This window comes from Scyliorhinus torazame, chromosome 5 (genome assembly GCF_047496885.1).
Source record: "Scyliorhinus torazame isolate Kashiwa2021f chromosome 5, sScyTor2.1, whole genome shotgun sequence".
Lineage (NCBI taxonomy): Eukaryota > Metazoa > Chordata > Chondrichthyes > Carcharhiniformes > Scyliorhinidae > Scyliorhinus > Scyliorhinus torazame.
In genome coordinates this window covers 189,892,682-189,916,124 of record NC_092711.1, presented here as the reverse complement: position 1 = coordinate 189,916,124, position 23,443 = coordinate 189,892,682, and the positions used below count along the sequence as shown (strand labels likewise).

The 23,443-nt window shown below is 44.1% G+C and overlaps 1 pseudogene; it reads left to right on the top strand.

Annotated features, from left to right (window-relative positions):
* LOC140418090 (putative divalent cation/proton antiporter TMEM165) overlaps positions 1-23,443 on the top strand; it is a 72,721-nt pseudogene that overhangs the window by 7,238 nt on the left and 42,040 nt on the right.

The following is a 23,443-nucleotide window of genomic DNA, read 5'->3' as shown; positions in this document are numbered from 1 at the left end:
AGAGGACTGGGAAATCTTTAGGGGGCAACAGAAAGCTACTAAAAAAGCTATAAAGAAGAGTAAGATAGATTCTGAGAGTAAACTTGCTCAGAATATAAAAACAGATAGTAAAAGTTTCTACAAATACATAAAACAAAAAAGAGTGGCTAAGGTAAATATTGGTCCTTTAGAGGATGAGAAGGGAGATTTAATAATGGGAGATGAGGAAATGGCTGAGGAACTGAACAGGTTTTTTGGGTCGGTCTTCACAGTGGAAGACACAAATAACATGCCAATGACTGATGGAAATGAGGCTATGACAGGTGAGGACCTTGAGAGGATTGATATCACCAAGGAGGTAATTCACTAGACTCTGGGGTGGTCCCGGCGGATTGGAAATTAGCAAACGTGACACCACTGTTTAAAAGAGGAGTTAGGCAGGAAGTGGGTAATTATAGGCCAGTGAGCTTAACTTCGGTAGTAGGGAAGATGCTGGAATCTATCATCAAGGAAGAAATAGCGAGGCATCTGGATGGAAATTGTCCCATTGGACAGACGCAGCATGGGTTCATAAAGGGCAGGTCGTGCCTAACTAATTTAGTGGAATTTTTTGAGGACATTAACAGTGCGGTAGATAACAGGGAGCCAATGGATGTGGTATATCTGGATTTCCAGAAAGCCTTTGACAAGGTGCCACACAAAAGGTTGTTGCATAAGATAAAGATGCATGGCATTAAGGGGAAAGTAGGAGCATGGATAGAGGATTGGTTAATTAATAGAAAGCAAAGAGTGGGGATTAATGGGTGTTTCTCTGGTTGGCAATCAGTAGCTAGTGGTGTCCCTCAGGGATCAGTGTTGGGCCCACAACTGTTCACAATTTACATAGATGATTTGGAGTTGGGGACCAAGGGCAATGTGTCCACATTTGCAGACGACACTAAGATAAGTGGTAAAGCAAAAAGTGCAGAGGATACTGGAAGTCTGCAGAGCGATTTGGACAGGCTAAGTGAATGGGCTAGGGTATGGCAGATGGAATACAATGTTGACAAATGTGAGGTTATCCATTTTGGTAAAAATAACGGCAAAAGGGATTATTATTTAAATGATAAAAAATTAAAACATGCTGCTGTGCAGAGAGATATGGGTGTGCTAGTGCATGAGTCGCAGAAAGTTGGTTTTCAGCTGCAACAGGTGATTCAGAAGGCAAATGGAATTGTGTCCTTCATTGCTAGAGGGATGGAGTTTAAGACTAGGGAGGTTATGCTGCAATTGTATAAGGTGTTAGTGAGGCCACACCTAGAGTATTGTGTTCAGTTTTGGTCTCCTTACTTGAGAAAGGACGTACTGGCACTGGAGGGTGTGCAGAGGAGATTCACTAGGTTAATCCCAGAGCTGAAGGGGTTGGATTACGAGGAGAGGTTGAGTAGACTGGGACTGTACTCGTTGGAATTTAGAAGGATGAGGGGGGGATCTTATAGAAACATATAAGATTATGAAGGGAATAGATAGGGTAGATGCGGGCAGGTTGTTTCCACTGGCGGGTGAAAGCAGAACTAGGGGGCATAGCCTCAAAATAAGGCAAAGTAGATTTAGGACTGAGTTTAGGAGGAACTTCTTCACCCAAAGGGTTGTGAATCTATGGAATTCCTTGCCCAGTGAAGCAGTAGAGGCTCCTTCATTAAATATTTTTAAGATAAAGATAGATAGTTTTTTGAAGAATAAAGGGATTAAGGGTTATGGTGTTCGGGCCGGAAAGTGGAGCTGAGTCCACAAAAGATCAGCCATGATCTCATTGAATGGCGGAGCAGGCTCGAGGGGCCAGATGGCCTACTCCTGCTCCTAGTTCTTATGAGCAAAAGCGAGATCTTCCCGGTACACCCACAAGTAGGTGGGCAGCACTAACGGGGCTGCCGTTTAAACACGCCCGACACACATTCCGCTACATGGGGATCCAAATAGCCCATGACTGGAAAGGGATCCACAAATGGAACCTCACCAGTCTGACAGAGGTAGTAAAAAAGGACCTGCAAAGATGGAACACACTCACACTCTCCCTCCCGGGGAGAGTCCAGACGATCAAAATGAACGTGCTGCCCAGGCACCTCTTCCTATTCAGATCCATCCCGATCTACATCCCCAAGGCCTTTTTCAAAGCAGTAGACAAACTAATCATGGCGTTCGTATGGGGGGGGGGGGGGGTTAATGCTAGGATCCCAATGAAAGTCTTACAAAAAACAAAATCCTGGGTTGGGGAGGGGGGGGGCTAGCCCTCGGGGGGGGGGGGGGCGCTAGCCCTCCCAAACCTGCAATTCTATCAGTGGGCGGCGACGGCCGAGCGAATAAGAGGATGGATCAAGGAGCCAGAAGCCGAATGGGTGTGCGCGGAGGAGGCCTCCTGCAGGGGGACCTCCCTCCGAGCCCTCGCCATGGCAGCACTCCCATCCCCACCCAAAATACATTCCAGCAGCCCGGTGGTGACAGCCACCCTCCAGTCCTGGAACCAACTCCGGCAGCAATTTGGCCTGACCAGAATGTCGGACAAAGCTCCCATCTGCAACAACCATAGGTTCACATCAGCGCTGACTGACGCCACCTTCAAAAGGTGGGGACAGGACTTAGGGACACTGACAGTCTGGGACTGATACACGGACGGCAGGATCGCAACGCTGGACGAACTGACAGAGAAATTCCAGCTAGCCAGGGGGAACGAGCGAAGGTACCTAGAAGTCAAAAACCTCCTACGAAAGGAGACAAGGACATACCCACAACCGCCATGACAGACATTACTGGAAGAGTTGCTGGACGCAAGCATACTAGAGAAAGGAAACTAGCGACATGTATGACCGACTGCTAGAAGGGGCCGACACCGTACTTGTCGCAACAAAAATGAAATGGGAGGAGGACATGGGGATCAAAATAGGGTGGGGACTATGGAGTGAAGCACTGCATGTGGTTAATTCCACCTCCACGTGTGCAAGGCTCAGCCTGACGCAACTAAAAGTGGTACATAGAGCCCACTTAACAAGAACTCGCATGGGTAAGTTCTTCCCGGAGGTGGAGAATCGATGTGAACGGTGCCAAGGAGGTGCGGCCAACCACGCCCACATGTTCTGTCTTGCCCCAGACTTGTGGAATACTGGACAGCCTTCTTCGAGGCAATGTCCAAAGTGCTGGGGGTGAGGGTGGAGCCATGCCCGAATGTGGCGGTGTTCGGGATTTCAGACCAGCCAGATCTATCCCTGGGAAGGAGGCAGACGCCCTTGCCTTTGCCTCCCTGATCGCCCGGCGATCCCTTTGTGATTTGTGTGTGTGTGCCCTTCTCTTCTTCTATATATATATATGCACAAAAATATATATATATATATCATATCCTGTCTACATAACGGCAAATATACTTTGTTCAAAAACCCAATAAAAAACACTTTTAAAAAAAATTGAACACCTTCACACGTATCGTAAAGAGCAGAGCCAGGGGTTGGAAGCAAATATTCAAAGATGGAATCAGTGTTTAACTAATCTTCTTGTTTTTGGACTTTAAGCCTCTGCTGGTAAAGTCCCAAATTCCGTATGGATCACGAATCGCACTATCAATATTAATAATAGAGACAGGGTATTGTGTTATATAGACAGAGACATGGACTGATGGAACATGGACTGAGGCATCCTCAAAATTCCATATAAAGGTGGCAACAAGGAGTGGAGTAATGAGCGAGACAAAGCCCCATGTAAAGCAATCAGGAACATGTTCTAGTTTAGTGCAGAGAGAGAGACAGGGAATCATAGAATCATAAAACCCCTACAGTGCAAAAGGATCCCATTCAGCCCACCGAGTCTGCACCAATCTTCTCAAAGAGTACCAAGCTTACTCCCCCACCCAATACCATGAACTCCTTCATCTAACCTACACATCCTTTTGGATACTAAGTGGCCAATCCACTAAACCTGCACATAGTTGGACTGTTGGAGGACACGTGAGCATCCAGAGGAAACCCACGCAGACAGAGTAATAATCTGAAAACTCACACAGACAGTGACCCAAGGCTGAAATTAAACTCGTGACGCAAGGCTGAAATTAAACTCAGGCCCCTGGCGCGTGATGCAGCGGTGCTAACCATGCCACCATGCTGGCATGGTGTCGTATCTATTGAGCCATGATATTTGTCATATTAGCGGGGATATGGTTCAGTGAAGTCATGACTCAGAGTGCCTCATAGCATATAAAGAGTACCTCGGTCAAGTATATATACCAAAAAGATTGGGCTGTGAGGTGGTGGCGTAGTGGTATTGTCACTGGATTAGTAATTAAGCAAACCCAGAGTAATGTTCTGGGAACCTCGAATCCCAACAGGACAAATGGTCGAACTTGAATTGAAGTAAAATCTGGAACGAATGATAACCATGAAACCAGTGACCGTTTAGAAAACATCTGGTTCACTCATGCCCTTTATGAAAGGAAATCTATCGTCCTTATCTGGTCTGGCCAAAATGTGACTCAACACATGTTGGCCCTCCTAACGACGCACACATCCCATGAACGAATAAAGAAAAAAAAGAAACAGTTGAGACGTGACACGTCAATTTCAGCGGGAGCGGTGCGCAAGTGATTTCTGGGAGACCTTCACAGGAGGAGGCTAGTCAATTTCAGCGGGAGCAGTGCGCAAGTGATTTCTGGGAGGTAAGTTTCTCCTTGAAAAACACTTACCTTCACATGAGCAGGCCAGTCGATTTCAGCGGGAGCAGTGCGCAAGTGATTTCTGGGAGACCTTCACAGGAGCAGGCTCGTCAATTTCAGCGGGAGCGGTGCGTAAGTGATTTCTGGGAGACCTTCACAGGAGCAGGCTAGTCAATTTCAGCGGGAGCAGTGCGCAAGTGATTTCTGGGAGGTAAGTTTCTCCTTTCAAAAAAAACCACTTATTTTCTGTTTTATTTTTTTTCGACCCGCGGACTTCTGGGAAGACCCCCCCCCCCCCAACCAATAAATTCTGGAGGAGAGTTGTAGTTGTAGGGGATTCTATTATCAGGGGGATAAATAGTATCCTTTGTGAGCAGGATAAAGAGTCCCGCATGGTATGTTGCCTGCCCGGTGCTAGGGTGCGGGACATCTCTGATCGGCTTGAAAGGACACTGGAGAGGGAGGGGGAGGATCCAGTTGTTGTGGTACATGTTGGTACCAACAACATAGGCAAGTCTAGGAAAGAGGACCTGTTTAGAGATTATAAAGAGCTAGGATTCAAATTAAAAAACAGGTCCTCAAGGGTCATAATCTCCGGATTACTGCCCGAGCCACGTGCAAATTGGCATAGGGAGGCAAGAATAAGGGAAGTTAATACGTGGCTGAAAGAGTTGTGTGGGAATGAGGGGTTCCTTTTCATGGGACACTGGCATCAGTTTTGGGACAGGGGGGACCTATACCGTTGGGATGGTCTCCACCTGAATTGAGCTGGGACCAGTGTTCTGGCGAAAAGAGTAAATAGGGTGGTCAATAGGACTTTAAACTAAAGATTGGGGGGGGGGGGGGAAGGGAAAGTCAGGGAACCAAGAGGTGAAGTAATCAGTGGGAAGCGTAGCTGCTTAGGAATACAAAAAAGCACGAAAAGACAGAACTCAGGAGAGGTTACAATAGTCCCCATCCCACAAAGTATGACACAGTGTATGGAAAGGCTCAGTAAACCAAGGTCCACCGCACTAAGAAAACAAAAAGGGACGGTCACTTGAGAATTAGAGGTGCCTATATTTAAATGCACGCAGTGTACGGAACAAGGTAGATGAGCTTGTGGCCCAGATTGTGACTGGCGGGTATGATGTGGTAGGCATCACAGAGACATGGTTGCAGGGGGTTCATGACTGGCATTTAAACATCCAGGGATTCACAACCTATCGAAAAGACAGAGAGGTGGGCAGAGGGGGCGGGGTTGCCTTGTTAATTAGGAATGAAATTAAATCAATAGCACTAAACGACATGGGGTCGGATGATGTGGCGATTGTGTGGGTAGAGTTGAGGAACCACAAAGGCAAAAAAACCATAATGGGAGTTATGTACAGGCCTCCTAACAGTGGTCAGGACCAGGCGCACAAGATGCACCACGAAATAGAAAGTGCATGTCTGAAAGGCAAGGTCACAGTGATCATGGGGGACTTTAATATGCAGGTGGACTGGGTAAATAATACTGCCAGTGGACCAAAGGAAAGGGAATTCTTTGAATGTTTACAGGAGGGCTTTTTGGAACAGCTTGTGATGGAGCCCACGAGGGAACAGGCCATTCTGGACTTAGTGTTATGTAATGAGCCAGACTTGATAAAGATCTTAAAGAATGGGAGCACTTAGGAGGCAGTGATCATAATATGGTCGAATTCAATCTCCAATTTGAAATAAAGAAGGTAGAATCAGATGATTAGGTGTTACAGTTAAATAAAGGTAGCTACAGGGGCATGAGGGAGGTACTGACGAAAATCGACTGGGAGCAGAGCCTAGTGAGAAAGACAGTAGAACAGCAATGGCAGGAGTTTCTGGGTGTAATTGAGGACACAGTACAGAGGTTCATCCCAAAGAAAAGAAAGGTTATCAGAGGGGGGATTAGGCAGCCATGGCTGACAAAGGAAGTGAGGGAATGCATCAAAGCAAAAGAGAAAGCCTATAATCTGGCAAAGAGTAGTGGGAAGTCAGAAGATTGGGAAGACTACAAAAACAAACAGAAGATAACAAAGAGAGAGATAAGGAAAGAGAGGATCAAATTTGAAGGTAGGCTAGCCAGTAACATTAGGAATGATAGTAAAAGTTTCTTTAAATACATTAAAAACAAACGGGAGGCAAAAGTTGACATTGGGCCGCTCCAAAATGAAGCTGGTAATTTTGTGATGGGAGACATGGAAATAGCCGAGGAACTGAATAAGTCTTCACAGTAGAAGACATGAGTAATATCCCAACAATTCCGGAGAGTCAGGGGACAGAGTTGAATATGGTAGCCATCACAAAGGAGAAAGTGCTAGAGAAACTAAGAGGTCTAAAAATTGACAAATCTCCGGGCCCAGATGGGCTACATCCTAGAGTTCTAAAGGAGATAGCTGAAGAAATAGTGAAGGCGTTGGTGATGATGTTTCAACAGTCACTGGAGTCAGGGAAAGTACCAGAGGATTGGAAAATCGCTGTTGTAACCCCACTGTTCAAGAAGGGAACAAGGAAAAAGATGGAAAATTATAGGTCAATTAGCCTGACCTCGGTTGTTGGCAAAATTCTAGAATCCATTGTTAAGGATGAGATTTCTAAATTCTTGGCAGTGCAGGGTCGGATTAGGACAAGTCAGCATGGATTTAGTAAGGGGAGGTCGTGTCTGACAAGCCTGTTAGAGTTCTTTGAAGAGATAACAAATAGGTTAGACCAAGGAGAGCCAATGGATGTTATCTATCTTGACTTCCAAAAGGCCTTTGATAAGGTGCCTCACGGGAGACTGCTGAGTAAAGTAAGGGCCCATGGTATTCGAGGCAAGGTACTAACATGGATTGACGATTGGCTGCCAGGCAGAAGGCAGAGAGTTGGGATAAAAGTTTCTTTTTCGGAATGGCAACCGGTGACGAGTGGTGTCCCGCAGGGTTCAGTGTTGGGACCACAGCTGTTCTCTTTATATATTAGCGATCTAAATAACGGGACTGAGGGCATTCTGGCTAAGTTTGCCGATGATACGAAGATAGGTGGAGGGGCAGGTAGTATGGAGGAGGTGGGGAGGCTTCAGAAAGATTTAGACAGTTGAGGAGAGTGGTCCAAGAAATGGCTGATAAAATTCAACGTGGGCAAGTGCGAGGTCTTGCACTTTGGAAAAAAGAATAGAGGCGTGGACTATTTTCTAAACGGTGACAAAATTCATAATGCTGAAGTGCAAAGGGACTTGGGAGTCCTAGTCCAGGATTCTCTAAAGGTAAACTTGCAGGTTGAGTCCGTAATTAAGAAAGCAAATGCAATGTTGTCATTCATCTGCCGTGGGCAGCACGGTAGCATTGTGGATAGCACAATTGCTTCACAGCTCCAGGGTCCCAGGTTCGATTCCGGCTTGAGTCACTGTCTGTGCGGAGTCTGCACATCCTCCCCGTGTGTGCGTGGGTTTCCTCCGGGTTCCTCCCACAGTCCAAAGATGTGCAGGTTAGGTGGATTGGATATGATAAATTTCCCTTAGTGTCCAAAATTGCCCTTAGTGTTGGGTGGGGGTACTTACTGGGTTATGGGGATAGGGTGGAGGTTTTGACCTTGGGTGGGGTGCTCTTTCCAAGATCCGGTGCAGACTCGCTTGGCCAAATGGCCTCTTTCTGCACTGTAAATTCTATGATAATCTATGTTAATCTATGATAATCTCAAGAGGCTTGGAATATAAAAGCAGGGATGTACTTCTGAAGCTTTATAAAGCATTAGTTAGGCCCCATTTAGAATGCTGTGAGCAATTTTGGGCCCCACACCTCAGGAAGGACATACTGGCACTGGAGCGGGTCCAGCGGAGATTCACACGGATGATCCCAGGAATGGTAGGCCTAACATACGATGAAAGTCTGAGGATCCTGGGATTATATTCATTGGAGTTTAGGAGGTTGAGGGGAGATCTCATAGAAACTTACAAGATAATGAATGGCTTAGATAGGGTGGATGTATGGAAGTTGTTTCCATTAGCAGGGGAGACTAGGACCCGGGGGTACAGCCTTAGAACAAAAGGGAGTCACTTTAGAACAGAGATGAGGAGAAATTTCTTCAGCCAGAGAGTGGTGGGTCTGTGGAATTCATTGCCACAGAGGGCGGTGGAGGCCGGGACGTTGAGTGTCTTTAAGACAGAAGTTGATTAATTCTTGATTTCTCGAGGAATTAAGGGCTATGGAGAGAGAGCGGGTAAATGGAGTTGAAATCAGCCATGATTGAATGGTGGAGTGGACTCGATGGGCCGAATGGCCTTACTTCCACTCCTATGTCTTTTGGTCTTATGGTCTTATTATGATCAGCCACATGGCCGACTGTAACACAAACGTAAAGCAGATCTAGTTTAATATGAACAGAGGCAGGGGCCAGTACAGCAATGATAGAGACCATGCCTACTTCATTTAATGCTCTCAACTGTGGTTTCACTGCCAATTTCTGGACATAGCACATGCTGTGAAAATGGCGATTTTCTGATATTAATAATAGCATCAAGGAATTCCTGAACAAACTAAGATGGTCATGAGATCAGTCATGTCCGTGTTGACCCTCTGTAGGAATAATTCACCGATTTGCAGTATTTCCCCAGAGGTGGAACAACGTATAGAATCACAGATTTATGGAATTATGCATGACGTAAGAGGCTATTCAGCCCATCAAGCTTTTTACACTTGTGTGAGGATTAAAAGAACGACGAAGATGAAGTTAGGGCCGGTCAAGGACAGGAGTGCGAACGTGTGCATGGAGTCTGAAGATATAGCAGAGGCCCTAAATGAATACTTTTCTTCAGTGTTCACAAAGGAGAGGGGCCATGTTGTTGAGGAGGATAGTGCGATACAGGCTGGTAGGCTGGAGGAGATAGATATTCGGAAGGAAGATGTGTTAGAAATTTTGAGAAGACTGAGGATAGATAAGTCCCCTGGGCCTGATGGGATATATCCTAGGATTCATTGGGAGGCGAGGGATGCGATTGCAGAGCCTTTGGCTTTGATTTTTATGTCCTCACTGTAAAGGAATAGTGCCAGAAGACTGGTGAGAGGCGAATGTTGTCCCCTTGTTCAAGAAAGGGAATAGGTTTAAATAACACTGGGAGTTATAGGCCGGTTAGTCTCACTTCGGTCATCGGTAAATTATTGAAAAGGGTCCTGAGGGATAGAATTTATGATCATTTTGATAGCTAAAGCTTAATCCAGGAGAGTCAGCACGGATTTGTGAGGAGTAAGTCCTGCATCACAAGTTTCATTGTATTCTTTGAGGAGGTAACTAAGTACATAGATGAAGGTAGAGCAGTTGATGTCGTATAGATGGATTTTAGTAAGGCGTTTGATAAGGTGCCCCATGGTCGGCTCATGCAGAAAGTAAGGAGGCATGTCATAGAGTGATATTTGGCTGATTGGATCAGTAACTGGCTATCACATGGATGACAGAGGGTGGTGGTAGATGGTAAATTTTCATCCTGGAGCTCAGTCACAAGCGGTGTACCACAGGGATCAGTGCTGGGCCCTCTGCTATTTGTGATTTTTATCAATGACTTGGCTGATGGAGTTCAAGGTTGGGTTAGTAAATTTGCTGATGACACCAAGATTGGTGGAGTAGTGGATAATGTGGAGGGCTGTTGTAGGCTGCAAAGAGTCATTGATAGGATGCAGAGCTGGGCTGAAAAGTGGCAGATGGAGTTTAACCCTGATAAGTGTGAGGTGATTCATTTTGGTAGGACAAATTTGAATGCGGATTACATGGTTAACGGCAGGGTTCTGAAGAATGTGGAGGAGCAGGGAGATCTCGGAGTTCATGTCCATAGATCTCTGAAAGTTGTCACCCAAGTGGATATTTCATGTGAGAAATATGAGAATGACTAGAGCGAGGGTAGGTCCGATCAAGGACAGTAGCGGGAGATTGTGTATTGAGTCTGAAGAGATAGGAGAGGTCTTGAACGAGTACTTTTCTTCTGTATTTACAAATGAGAGGGGCCATATTGTTGGAGAGGACGGTGTGAAACAGATTGGTAAGCTCGAGGAAATACTTGTTAGGAAGGAAGATGTGTTGGGCATTTTGAAAAACTTGAGGATAGACAAGTCCCCCGGGCCTGACGGGATATATCCAAGGATTCTATGGGAAGCAAGAGATGAAATTGCAGAGCCGTTGGGAATGATATTTTCGTCCTCACTGTCAACAGGGGTGGTACCAGGGGATTGAAGAGTGGCGAATGTCGTGCCCGTTCAAAAAAGGAACTAGGGATAACCCTGGGAATTACAGGCCAGTTAGTCTTACTTCGGTGGTAGGCAAAGTAATGGAAAGGGTACTGAAGGATAGGATTTCTGAGCATCTGGAAAGACACTGCTTGATTAGGGATAGTCAGCACGGATTTGTGAGGGGTAGGTCTTGCCTTACACGTCTTATGGAATTATTTGAGGAGGTGACCAAGCATGTGGATGAAGGTAAAGCAGTGGATGTAGTGTACATGGATTTTAGTAAGGCATTTGATAAAGTTCCCCATGGTAGGCTTATGCAGAAAGTAAGGAGGCATGGGATAGTGGGAAATTTGGCCAGTTGGATAACGAACTGGCTAACCGATAGAAGTCAGAGAGTGGTGGTGGATGGCAAATATTCAGCCTGGATCCCAGTTACCAGTTGTGTACCGCAGGGATCAGTTCTGGGTCCTCTGCTGTTTGTGATTTTCATTAATGACTTGGATGAGGGAGTTGAAGGGTGGGTTAGTAAATTTGCAGACGATACGAAGATTGGTGGAGTTGTGGATAGTAAGGAGGGCTGTTGTCGGCTGCAAAGAGTCATAGATAGGATGCAGAGCAGGGCTGAGAAGTGGCAGATGGAGTTTAACCCTGAAAAGTGTGAGGTTGTCCATTTTGGAAGGAGAAATATGAATGCGGAATACAGGGTTAACGGTAGAGTTCTTGGCAATGTGGAGGAGCAGAGAGATCTTGGGGTTTATGTTCATACATCTTTGAAAGTTGCCACTCAAGTGGATAGAGTTGTGAAGAAGACCTATGGAGTCCTCGCGTTCATTAACAGAGGCGTTGAATTTAAGAGCCGTGAGGTGATGATGCAGCTGTACAAAACTTTGGTAAGGCCACATTTGGAGTACTGTGTACAGTTCTGGTCGCCTCATTTTAGGAAGGATTTGGAAGCTTTGGAAAAGGTGCAAAGAAGGTTTACCAGGATGTTGCCTGGAATGGAGAGTAGGTCTTACGAGGAAAGGTTGAGGGTGCTAGGCCTTTTCTCATTAGAACAGAGAAGGATGAGGGGCGGCTTGATAGAGGTTTATAAGATGATCAGGGGAATAGATAGAGTAGACAGTCAGAGACTTTTTCCCCGGGTGGAACAAACCATTACAAGGGGACATAAATTTAAGGTGAAAGGTGGAAGATATAGGAGGGATATCAGAGGTAGGTTCTTTACCCAGAGAGTAGTGGGGGCATGGAATGCACTGCCTGTGGAAGTAGTTGAGTCGGAAACATTAGGGACCTTCAAGCAGCTATTGGATAGGTACATGGATTATGGTAAAATGATATAGTGTAGATTTATTTGTTCTTAAGGGCAGCACGGTAGCATTGTGGATAGCACAATTGCTTCACAGCTCCAGGGTCCCAGGTTCGATTCCGGCTTGGGTCACTGTCTGTGCGGAGTCTGCACGTCCTCCCCGTGTGTGCGTGGGTTTCCTCCGGTTGCTCCGGTTTCCTCCCACAGTCCAGAGATGTGCGGGTTAGGTGAATTGGCCAATGATAAATTGCCCTTAATGTCCAAATTGCCCTTGCTGTTGGGTGGAGGTGTTGAGTTTGGGTAGGGTGCTCTTTCCAAGAGCCGGTGCAGACTCAAAGGGCCGAATGGCCTCCTTCTGCACTGTAAATTCAATGATAATCTATGATTAATCTAGGACAAAGTTTCGGCACAACATCGTGGGCCGAAGGGCCTGTTCTGTGCTGTATTTTCTATGTTCTATGTTCTATGATAGAGCCGTGAAAAAATCCTATAGTGTGTCAGCATTTATTAACAGGGGGATTTTGTTTAAGAGCCGTGAGGTTATGCTGGAACTGTGCAAGACCTTGGTTAGACCACATATGGAGTATTGTGTGCAGTTCTGGTCACATCATTATAGAAAGGATGTGGAAGCATTGGAAAGGGTGCAGAGGAGATTGACCAGGATTCTGCCTGGATTGGTGGATGGGTCTTATGAGGAAAGGTTGAAGGAGCTAGGGCCTTTCTCATTGGAGCGAAGGAGGATGTGAGTTGACTTAATTGAGGTGTATAAGAGGATGAGAGGTATAGATTGAGTGGACGTTCAACGACTTTTCCTTGGGTGGATGTAGCTGTTACAAGGGGGCATAACTATAAGGTTCATGGTGGAAGATATGTGAGGGATGTCAGAGGTAGGTTCTTTCCTCAGAGAGTGGTTGGGGCGTGGAACGCACTCCCAGCTATGGTAGTGGGTCGGATACTTTAGGAACTTTCAAGTGGTTATTGGATAGGCATATGGAGTGCACTAGAATGATTTGAGTAGGTTGATTTGATCTTAGTTTCAGACTAGTTCGGCACAACATCGTGGGCCGAACGGCCTGCACTGTGCTGTACTGTTCTATGTTCTGAGCCTGGAACGATAAAAGCAATACTACTCGAATTTACACTAATCCCACTTCCCAGCACCTGGTCAATAGCCTTGAAATTACTCATCCAAGGACTTTATAAAAGTTGTGAGATACCTCCCTCAACTACCCTCACGGGCAGTGCTTTCAAGATTCCATCCACCCTCTAGATGAAAAATAGTCACTCAAATAAACTCTAAAACTCCTCCATTTCACCTTAAACTTTCATTCCCGTGTTATTGACCGTTCAACTACGGGGAAAAGCTGCTTTCTGTCCACATTGTCTTTGCCACTTATAATCTTAGACACCTCAGTCAGGTCCCCATGCAGTCTTCTCTGCTCCAAAGAAAACAACCCGTGCTTATCCAGCGTAACTTCATAGCTAAAATGCCAGGAAAAATGATTGTGAATATCCTGTGAACTCTAACGTTCGTCCGACAGTGCAGCAATCAGAACTGTACACAATACTCCAGCTGTGGCAAAACCAAAGGCCTGTACACCTCCAACATGACCTTCCTCCTCTTACAATACATAACACGCCTGAAAAAGGAAGGTTTCTTGTATGCCTTGTTAACTACCCTGGTAACCCGTCCTGCCACCTTTCGGTCATGTGCCCAGTCAACCCACGACCCTCTGGTCCTCCAGCATCCGAGATCCGGCCAATTATTGAGTACCCGCCTGTCCTGTTGTGCCTCCCAAACTTTATCACCTCACACATTTAGGAGTTAAATTCCATATGCCACAGGTCTGCCAGTCTGACCAATCCAGACCGTCTATATCCTTCTGTAACCTAACCTTTCTTCTTCACTGTGAACCACTCGACCAGTCTTCGGTCCTCCTTTTCCAATAATGGCCGAATTTCACATAATCTTTGCAACAACTTGAATAAATTGCCGGGATTTTGAGATCCAAAGAGAGAACAGAGGAACATAGAGACTTTATTAGACCATTCAGCCCGTCAAGCCTACTCCGCTTTCAACAACATTATGGTTGATTGGATACTTCAATGATTTTTACAAACAGTATCCCCATAATCCTTTACGCTATTGTTAATCGTAAAACTATCAATCTCAGCTTTAAACATCGTCAATGACGGAACATCCACATCCCTCTGGGACACCGAATTCCAAAGATTCACAACCCTCTGAGAAAATGAATTTCTCCTCATCTCAGTCCGAAGTGGCATCCCTCTTATTTGTAAATTGAGCCCCATGGTTACAGATTCCCTATCCAAAGGAACGATGTTACCCCCATCTAGGCTATTTTTACTGTTAATTGTTGTGTAGCTTTCAATCAAATCACCTCTCATTCTTGAAAACCCTGGAGAATACAGGCCCAGTGGCCCAAACTGTCTTCATAAGGCACTTCCACCATCCCCGGAACAAGTCTAGTGCAGCTTTGATTTACTCGCTCTATGGCATCAAGTCCTTTCTCAGATACGGGGCCCAACACGAGACATTACTTCAGGCACGGTCTTATCAAGCACTGATACAATTGAAACAAAATAGCACTACTCCTGTACTCAAATCATCTTGTGGGAAAGTCTGACATTCCAGTAACATAATCGCCTGATGCACCTGCATGTTCGCCATCACTGATTCAAAGAGGAGACTCAAGTTCCTTTCTACATCTAAAATGTCTAACGCCTTACTATTTAGGAAATACTCTGCACATTTGTTGCTTCTGGGAAAGTGGAGTATCTCACATTTTTGTACACATTATATTTCATCTGCCATATTCTTGCAAACGCATACAGACAGTCCACATCTTCCTGTAGTCGCAATAGAACTTCCTCACAACATACGTTCTGAACTAGCTTTGTACTATCTGCCAACTGGGATTGTAATATTTAGTCAATACATCCATATTTATGACATGTATTGTGAACAGCTGAGGCCCAAGAATTGATACTTGCCGTACCTAACTAACCTCAGCCTGACAACGTCAAAATGAGCTGGTTATTCCCATTCTCTGTTTTGTGTTTGTGAATGATTTTGAAATCCATGTCAGAACGTTTCCTGCTGGACCATGTACTTTTATTTTTTTATTTTGCGAATTAACGCCTCGGGGTGGGAGTGGTTGGTTGGGGCGGGGAATTTATCAGAAGTCGTCTAAAATTCCAAATACATTACGTCCATCGACTGTCATATGTCAATTTTTTTAGCACCATCAATTAAAAAACACCACGAAGTTCGTCAAACACGATATCCCATTAGTAAACCTATGCTGAATGTGTCTAATCAGGTCATGAACACTGAGGGATTCGCCGATATAAGCTGCCAAACTATGACCATACACAGACTTATGATGGCAGAGGACAAGAATGCTGGCCTTCGAAGATCGCCCCTCTGGGAGTTTTGTAAAGAGCACTGGGGAGCGTTAATTGACATTTGGAGTTGATGGCTCAGAATTTGCGATATATTTGGCGGACTGAGAAATGGTATTATCAGGCTAAAAGCCTGCTCCGAAGCCCATATACAATTCAGAACGCATCGCCAGAAATCTACATATTAGTTATTCCGAAAGGCGTGTTAGTTCTGCAGTTTGCAACAACACAATAATACATTTCCAGTCTTGTTTGGAACAAAAAACAAATAGTTACAATTTGGTGGCTATCAGGGGAAAACACGTTGCACTCTCGGTTTCAAAGCCCATTATATAGTTGTTTTCATATGCATCTTTGAAATAGAATGAACTAAATAACGTATATATGTTCATGAAAATTGGCGCAGGTAGTTATTTGTTTCCTCCTAGATGCAGAAAGCTATCGAGTGAGCCGCTATAAACAAAATAAATCCACTCGCAGATATCGTAAACATAAATGAAAGTTACCCAGAGAGTTCTAATGTGCCAAAGAGGGAGAACTAAATGGTAGTTTAAAAGAACGGATCTCTACTCAGCGTTCAATGCAATTATTTAGTTTTTGAAAAAGTGAAGGTTAGAAATGGAACGCCGAAGGATTGTGGCTGGTTTGCTGACAGAATTGCAGTATGGTAATACGGTTTAGACTCATGGGGTGGCAGTGATCCAGAAACCGGAGTTAATTTTCTGGCGAACCGGGTTACAATCACCTCCATGACAGATGGTGAAAATCGAATTAAAAGTCGAAGATGGGCACAAAACCATTTTCGTAAAAAAGCATATTCTGCGCTTTCCAGACCTACATGTATTTCTTTCCCCACAGCAATATGGTTGATTCTTAAATTCCTTCTGAAAAGGCTCAGCAAGCCGTTCAAGGGCAATAAATGATAAAAACAAATGCTTGCTGACCCAGCCAGCGACGACCACCTCCATGAACTAATGTAAAAATACAGCAGATTTACGGTTTCATAGATCATAGAATTTTCAGTGCAGAAGGAGGCCATTTGGCCCATCGGGTTTGCACCGGCTCTTGGAAGGAGCACCCAACCCAAGCCCTCACCTCCACCCTATCCCCGTAAACCAGTAACCACACCTAACCTAAGAGCAATTTAACATGGCCAATCCACCGAACCTGCACATCTTTGGACTGTGGGAGGAAACCGGAACACCCAGAGGAAACCCACGCACACATGGGGAGAACGTTCTGACTCCGCAAAGCCGGTGACCCAAGTTGGGAATCGAACCTGGGACCCTGGAGCTGTGAAGCAACTGTGCTACCCACTCTGCTACCGTGCTGCCCACATTTCAAATGGTCAAATTTCAACTTATAAGGTTAACCAAAGATGTTAACAGTCAATGTCACCTGGCAATCTAGTAGCGTCCATGCCCATTCTCTTGCCCTGTTTGAAAATTCGTTTCTGCTTTATGCAAATATTCACTTGCGCAATTAGTGTTGAAAAAAATAAACTTCGATCAACATTGTAATACGATTTTTAAAATATTTCAAAGTATATTTAAGTTTCGCTGGTATTTTAAGGTTTTAGAAAGTTGGAAAGTGGTTAAAAGTAATTAAATAATCTTGAAACGTTCACTTCGCTTTAAACTGAAAACTGACCCCATGGTCAGTGTGTGGCTTGCAACCTCATGGAGGGGGGGTGGGGGGGGGGGGGGTGACTGGTGGGCGCTTCATCGAAATTTCACCTTGCTGCGCATTCCACAGATCCTTTTGTCACTGGTCATGCTGCAGATAAAGGAGGCAGCCAATGAACGATGTAAATCTCACAGCAGTCAACGTCAAATGCCTTTGATTCAACCCTGACCACAAACCCAGGCCGTTCTGCTATCACCTAGAAGGGGCCTTAGGATCATACTGTAATCTGTGTTCTTTTTCTATCGTATCCCTCGATTAACATAATATTCCCTGCAGAAGATAAATAGCAGTCCCGTGTCAGGTGGACTAATCTGTTTTTTGTTCAATTAATCTAAAATCTGAAACCACTTAATTATCTCCCTGGAGGATGACATCAGGTATAACTGTGCCAATCCTTCAGTGTAGTTCAGGAGACACTCAAAGATTCTGGTAGAAATGCACGGTTTACCAAAAGGTCTGCTGGTTGCCATTTATTATCCAGTACTTGCAGCTATTGGTGTTCCAGGTACACTATTCCACTTAATTGTTAGATTGAGGAAACAGTAGCTTCTTATATACCACTTAAAGATATCACATTTCCATAATGCCCTTATGGAGTGTTTTCCCCCTTTTTACCTGTGTCACTATCTCCACTGACGGGTTAATCATTCTCTTTTAACTGTTATTTTACTGCACGCTGACAACATTATTCCTTCCTTTTAAATGTGTAGAGCCTCAATTTTAACTGAGTGTTCGCTTTACTGTCATGCTTTAACGTTGGTAGTGTTATACATTTAAACGGTTATTCCTTTCTGTTAGCAGTGTGCCACTAGAATGTTACCAGTCGTATGATATCGCCGTTTCAGTCGTGTATTTTTCTCTGTTAGTGGCATAATATTGTTATGTTAGTACTGTAACTTATCGCTGTTAGTGGTCTAATGTTATCCTGCTAATAAGGTAATTCATCTTTATTAGTGGCATAACACTGTGCGGCGCACTAACACATTTGGCGGCACGGTAGCACAGTGGTTAGGTCACTGACAGTGGAAGTCTGCACGTTGTTCCGCTGTCAGCGTGGGGTTCCTCCCACAACTTCCGAAGGACGTGCTGTCAGGTGAATTGGATATTCCGAATTCTCTGTGTGTGTAATCGAACAGGCGCCGGGGTTTGGCGACGAGAGGGTTTTCACCGTAACTTCATTGAAATGTGAATGCAAGCCTACTCTACTCGTGACACAATTAAAAATCATTATTATAATATAAGTTCTCCCTGTTCTTGATATAATAGTACCGCTTTAATAGTGTAATTTATCGCTTTTAGTCGCATAATATTATTGTTGATGGTGTAATATTGCCATGTTAAAGCGTAATTTCCCGCAGTTAGTGGTATAATATTACCCTGATAATAACGTAATTTCTAGCTGTTTATAGTATATTACCTTGTTAATAGCGTGATTTCTTAGCTCTTGGCACAGTTTCTTCCCTTTAACTGTAGATTGCTTTCCTCTAATCCGATACCATTGCATCCCTTTAATTTCCTAATTTATCGCAATTACCGACAACATATCATAGTGTAAATATAGTTCTAGTCTGTTTTTGAAAGGATTACTGTCAATAAACTGTGATCATGAGCTAAATGCAATTTTATTGTTGGCTTTTAATCACACCGTGAAACTCACTTTCTGTTGAATTATAGGCATTATTACGGGAAGAATATCAAACGGCAATCACGGTGTAAATGTGATAATCTTCTGTTACTGACAGCCTATCTGTGGTTTAATTAACCAACTGTTATGACGGTACAGTTGTCGATCAATGTTTCCGTCCAAATTCACAGTAAAATAATAATCCCACAGATGATTCATTGTTAAGGGCACACTACTCGTGCATATCACACGACCGCATTTAAATAATACATTTGTTGAAAGGACATCATGGGTGACAGAAGTTTACAATGTAATATTGACCATCTGTTGAAAGGTAGGTTTTTGCATCAAACTCAAAAGGCTGTTGTTCTGCTTAGCCTCTAACACACACTGCTCCTCTTCTCCATTAACCTCTGCTCACGAGGAATGAGGAATCCCCTTCTACTCATAGCACCTGGCATTGTCCCAGATTGTCGTCGTCACTATTTTCTGAACTTTGAGTGACGCTGCCTAATTTGTGGCATCTCTACGATATGAAGCAAAAGTAATTGACTTAAAATAGTAGCTCTAAAACTACATCAATCGTTTATTCAGGCAGCGCAATGCAATTTGGCGGAAGTGCTGCTTTGCTCAGCGGACCTAACTCCGAATGAGGCCTCATTACATGTCAGTTCCAATGGTTAAGATCGATATTAAACATCCAGCTGACTATTCAGTGGTGATCTGAGTTATATTTGCAGTAACAAAACATCAACCCGTCCGCAAAGTCATAAAACTGTCATTCCCATTTCATTGTTTGCAATATGTGAATAGTTTTGAGCTCACATGAGATAATGTGTTCTTAATAGCTGACTGGGATAGACCGCTATAAACCATGAGCGAGAAATAATCGCGCTCGTCTTAGTCTCTACAGTTTTCGTTGCTTATTTTGTTAGTTACCCAGGTCAATATTTTCTGCACTGCTTTGCGTACCTATTGTTTTATCGTCTATTCGACTCTATGTTGGTTTTCTGTTTTTTATGCAGTTTGCTATTTGTAAGTTTTCATAAAATTATTCGGCTGTCCTGTACCATTGACCTGCATTTTCGTTAATCTGGATGTCAATTATTAATGCGGAAGTAATTGCCTATTGCAAATGCCTAACTCGTGACAATATATGACATGTAAAAGATCACGCAGAATCCTGACAAATTGTTAATTTAGTTTGGAAACTGAGGATTAGTATTCCTATCCTATTTCCCGCGCAAAATCACATATACACAGTCTCTTCCCCTCTTCCCCTCTCTCCTTTCTTGCAGCTAACCTGGCGGTGATTGTGATCCTGTCCCGAGGAAGATGTGGACTCTCCAAATGTATAACTTACTACATGGTGTCCATGGCCGTGTCGGATCTGCTGCTCATTATAACCGCTGTGATATTCAACCGGATTACTGGTATTTACTTCCCATTCAGTTTACTCTCCATCACACCAGTGTGCAGTCTCCGTATTGTCTTAATATATGCATCCATAGACAGTTCTGCTTGGTTAACTGTGGCCTTCACCTTTGATCGATTTGTGGCCATTTGTTTCCAGAAGATTAAATTAAAATATTGTTCCCAGAAAACGGCCGTGCGTGTCATAGGAACTGTAAGCATTCTCAGCTGTCTAAAAAACACCTTCTTGTATTTTATATACGAACCTTTGTACATAAGTGACAATATGCCCTGGTTTTGCGACATCAAATTAAGCTATTATACCTCAAGTGCATGGATTGCCTTTGACTGCATACATCACATTTTAACCCCTTGTCTCCCATTCATTCTGATTCTATTGCTCAATGCTCTGACTGTCAGAAACATTCTAATAGCCAGTAAAGCCCGCAGGAGACTCAGAGCCCAGATCAATGGAGAGAATGAGAGTGATCCAGAGATGGAGAGGCGGAAAAAATCCATTGTTTTACTGTTTTGTGTGTCAGGAAGCTTTATTCTGCTGTATTTGTTGTATGTTATGACTTTCCTCTTTGTTCAGATCGCAAACGTAAGTTACTTTTCAAGTTCTGACATCAATGAATCAACATTCGTTCTTGAAGAAAAAGCATACATGCTTCAACTTTTGAGTTCCTGTATCAACCCATTTATTTATGCAGGGACTCAGAGTAAATTCAGAGACGAGTTAAAGAATGGAGTAAAATATCCACTGCGACAAATTGTTAGATTAGTTCAATGATTAAGGCAGTAAAATCCACTTTGAATTTGACAGCAGATTCGGCCATTCCCTGTTATTGTCCAGCCACACATAGTCTCGCTTCCCAGATGATCAGTCAGTACGTTAAATGGTAATTAAACTGCCCTAATCTATCTCAGCAATAGCTAGAGAATATTTAAGTCTATGCTAATAATTTGACAATAATATACACACCAGCCCAGCTCCGACAAGAAAGAAATTATACATCTTACTTCAGTGGTAGGGAAATTACTGGAGAGAATTCTTCGAGACAGGATCTACTCCCATTTGGAAGCAAATGGACGTATTAGTGAGAGGCAGCATGGTTTTGTGAAGGGGAGGTCGTGTCTCACTAACTTGATAGAGTTTTTCGGGGAGGTCACTAAGATGATTGATGCAGGTAGGGCAGTGGATGTTGTCTATATGGACTTCAGTAAGGCCTTTGACAAGGTCCCTCATGGTAGACTAGTACAAAAGGTGAAGTCACACGGGATCAGGAGTGAGCTGGCAAGGTGGATGCAGAACTGGCTAGGTCATAGAAGGCAGAGAGTAGCAATGGAAGGATGCTTTTCTAATTGGAGGGCTGTGACCAGTGGTGTTCCACAGGGATCAGTGCTGGGACCTTTGCTGTTTGTAGTATATATAAATGATTTGGAGGAAAATGTAACTGGTCTGATTAGTAAGTTTGCAGACGACACACATGTTGGTGAAATTGCGGATAGCGATAAGGACTGTCAGGATACAGCAGGATTTAGATTGTTTGGAGAATTGGGTGGAGAGATGGCAGATGGAGTTTAATCCGGACAAATGTGAGGTAATGCATTTTGGAAGGTCTAATGCAGGTAGGGAATATACAGTGAATGGTAGAACCCTCAAGAGTATTGAAAGTCAAAGAGACCTAGGAGTACAGGTCCACAGGTCACTGAAAGGGGCAACACAGGTGGAGAAGGTAGTCAAGAAGGCATACGGCATGCTTGCCTTTATTGGCCGGGGCATTGAGTATAAGAATTGGAAAGTCATGTTGCAGCTGTATAGAACCTTAGTTAGGCCACACTTGGAGGATCGTGTTCAATTCTGATCCGAGAAATGCATGATAATGAAGCTATCGATTGTTGTAAAACACTCTTTGGTTCACTGACCATTTCACATTAAAACACGGAGTCTTCCATCCTTAGCTAGTCTTGACGAGATGTGATTACGGATGACAACATTTGATTGACTCTTACCTGCCCTACAAATGTGGGGTTATGCATTTTGGTAGGAATAACACCAAAACGGATAATTATTTAAATAATAAAATATTAAACCATGCTGCTGTGCAGAGGGACCTCGGTGTGCTAGTGCATGCATCGCAAAAAGTGGTTTACAGGTGCAACAGGTGATTAAGAAGGCAAATGGAGTTTAATCCTTCATTGCTTGAGGGATGAGGTTTCCGACTAGGGAGGTTATGCTGCAACTGAGTAAGGTGTTAGTGAGGCCACACCTGGAGTATTGTGTTCAGTTTTGGTCTCCTTGCCTCAAAAAGGACGTACTGGCGCTGGAGGGTGTGCAGAGGAGATTCACTAGGTTAATCCCAGAGTTGAGGGGGTTGGGTTACGAGGAGAGGTTGAGTAGACTGGGAAAGTACTCGTTGGAATTTAGAAGGATGCGGGGGGGGGGGGGGGGGGGCGGATCTTATAGCATCATATCATACTATGAAGGGAATAGATAGGATAGATGTGGGGATGTTGTTTACACTGGCGAGTGAAAGCAGAACTAGGGCAGAGCCTCAAAGTAAGGGGAAGTTGATTTAGGACTGAGCTTAGGAGGAACCTTTGCACCCAAAGGGTTGTGAATCTATGGAATTCCCTGCACAATGAATAATTGAGTCTCCTTCATTATATGTTTTCAAGATAAAGATAGCCAGTTTTTTGAAGAATAAATCAATAAAGTGTTATGGTGTTCGGGCGGGAGGGTGGAGCTGAGTCCACAAAAGATCAGCCAAGATCTCAGTGAATAGCGGATCAGGCTCGAAGGGCCAGATGGTCTACTCCTGCTCCTACTTCTTATGTTCTTATGTGCTATGCAACTAACCAGAGAGTCGAAAGAATGAAGTAAAATAATGAATGGAGTAAACATCCAGGATTTCAGAGTGACTTTGACATCCCATAAAACACCGGCCCATCAATTTCTCAGAGCGACAGTATCCAACGGATAGCCACTTTAGGCGCACTTATTCACGTTGCAATTCTGAAGCCCCTGTCCCGCTCAACCTCCTCATTCAGTCTACATGAGGCGAAAGCAGTGAAGTATGCCTTAAGCTGCATTGGAGCGAAGTAAAGGCCAAAGGGACTTTCGCTATTCATGGCACTAACTGCTG